The sequence below is a fragment of the Mastomys coucha genome, unplaced genomic scaffold (genome assembly GCF_008632895.1).
Source record: "Mastomys coucha isolate ucsf_1 unplaced genomic scaffold, UCSF_Mcou_1 pScaffold21, whole genome shotgun sequence".
Classification (NCBI taxonomy): Eukaryota; Metazoa; Chordata; class Mammalia; order Rodentia; family Muridae; genus Mastomys; species Mastomys coucha.
Window position 1 is genome coordinate 171,663,890 of NW_022196904.1, and position 2,405 is coordinate 171,666,294.

The following is a 2,405-nucleotide window of genomic DNA, read 5'->3' on the forward strand; positions in this document are numbered from 1 at the left end:
GGGGTCCAGCTAGTGGCTGTGCCGACCTCCTTCAGCCGTAGGACTTGCCTTGAAGCTAAGGCATAAGAAACTTCTGGGGAAAGTCTCCAGCCACAGCCTAGGCAAAGCCCATGGTCCCTTGTCTAAATCTAAATTCCGCAACCATTTGCCATATGACCTTGAAATGCCTGCTCAACCTCTCCAACTCTCAGTTTCTATATCTATGAAACAAAAGAGTGATTTTTCTCAGATTATTATCGCAGTATCTCCTTGTATGCCATCTGATACATAGTAGCTATGTCCAAAGAATGGCACTACCTCATTTTCTAGGAAGGGATGCTCAAACATTAAGAGCAATGTCCAAGGCTAAGAAAAATCTATTCCTTAGAAGTATACATTGTAATATTAAACCAGTGTGCCATGTGCTTCACATAGGATCTCAAAAATACTCACTTATGGATCACAAAAGTATTACAAATGTTTAGAAATGTTACATAGTTTTCATAGGTTAAGCGGTGAGTTTAAAAAAGAAAAAAAAAACCCATGTCTTCTCTTGGTGAGCAAGCCTCTAGATGCAATTTAGCAATTCCTAGCTGAGCAGAATGGGACCAGTGAGAAATGATTGGTAGACTGAGGAAAAGCTGACTTGCTCATGTCCATGGGACTAGACTGCCCTCTAGTGTTAGAGAGCTCATGTGGCTCAGGGAAAGAGACTGGCAGGCTCATCCCCCACAAGCCCCAGTGAATCTCCTGACTCTGCGTCCTCCATATCGCTGGGGATTCAGGCAGATGTAGCTACAACCCTGTTTTAAAGGTGATTCTGGTCCAAACTCAAGTCTTCTTGCTTGTACAGCAAATATTCTTACCACTGACCCCATAGGAGTCCTTTCTAAAAACCCAAGGCCTACCAGACAATCACCCTTCCCCAACAAAATAGGTGGCTGGCAAATTATTTCTAACAGTTTACAGTTTGGGAAGTCCAAGATCAACGATTCAGTTCTTGGTGAGGGGCTTACTTTCTGGCTCACAGAAGACCGTCTTGCTTTTCTCAGTTTTAGCTGGTCCTTCTGTGCTCTTCGGGCCAGTTTGAAGGTATCTGAGGCCCATAAACTCAGTGATGACTAAAGGGTGTGTGTGTGTGTGTGTGTGTGTGTGTGTGTGTGTATGTGCCTGTGCCTGTGTGTGTGTGTGTGTGTGTGTGTGTGTGGCGTCTGTCTGTCTAGGAAGAGTGTCAGAGTTGTGCTTAGCTTTCAAATGTTCCCCCACTCCCCCACTCTCCACAATACCTGGGCAGCAGTGGATACCACATAGGAAGAACTGAAGATTTGCAATTTAGTAACTGAAAGTACATCCCCATACCTAGAGGGAAAAAAAAATCTGCCACTGTATCAGATCTATTTGCATCTGTGGTGTTTTGATAAGTTCTGCAGATGATGTTGAAGATTTCAAAGCTTGAGGAGTCCCAACTTTCAGAGATTTCTAGAGAAACAAGGCCCAAATCCAATCAAAGCCTGTCAAATTATACCCCTGCACTTCTTCCATTATATAAACAACTATTTTTCTTTATATTAGTTTGAGTTGCACTTCTTGTTACTTGTACATGGAAACACTCACAAGTACAAGAGGATTTTGTTATAACAGAGCACAAAATCTTACCCCCAAGTAAAACAATATCTATCCTTCTTAGGGTTATTATTGCTATGATGAAACACCATGAGCAAAAACAAGTTGGGGTGGAAAGCATTTATTTGGCTTATACGTCCACACCTTAGTCCATCACTGAAAGACGTTAGGGCAGGAGCTCAAATGAGGAAGAAATCTGGAGGCAGGAACTGATGTAGAGACTACAGAGGGATGCTGCTTATTGGCTTGATCCTCATAGCTTGCTCAACCTACTTTCTTATAGACCCCAGTTCAACAAGCCCAAGATGGCACCACATGTCGCGGACCGGGGTTTCTTACAGGGATCCCTTGTTCCACGGGACTAGGGATTCTGGCCAGGTGGGCACGGGATTCGGCTTTGACAAACAGACTACACACGAGTGATGTAAGATATGAGTGTATTTCTTTAAAAATGACATGAGGCTTTTACAATCATTGTAAAAGAGAAATGAAAAATCTGGCAGCTCAACAGTTGAGGTACCTCTGAGGCTATCTGAAACATACTGGGTCTAAAGCAGCAGCTACCTCCTCTGAACTGGTGCTGCATCCCCCGGGCCCAAGTGCTCTGGGCCCGGGGGACTGCAAGAGATACATGAATCTGAGTCCTAGCCCATCTAAGTTCTAGTGCTAGTCCTACATGTGAGTCCAAGTCCTTCTTCCCCCAGTTCTAGTGCTAGACTGAAGTCAAAACGACCCTCAAGGTCAGCAGGGTCTGGTAGCTAGGTGTGAAGCAGGAGGAAGAGGGGTGGAGCCCTCCCTGTTGA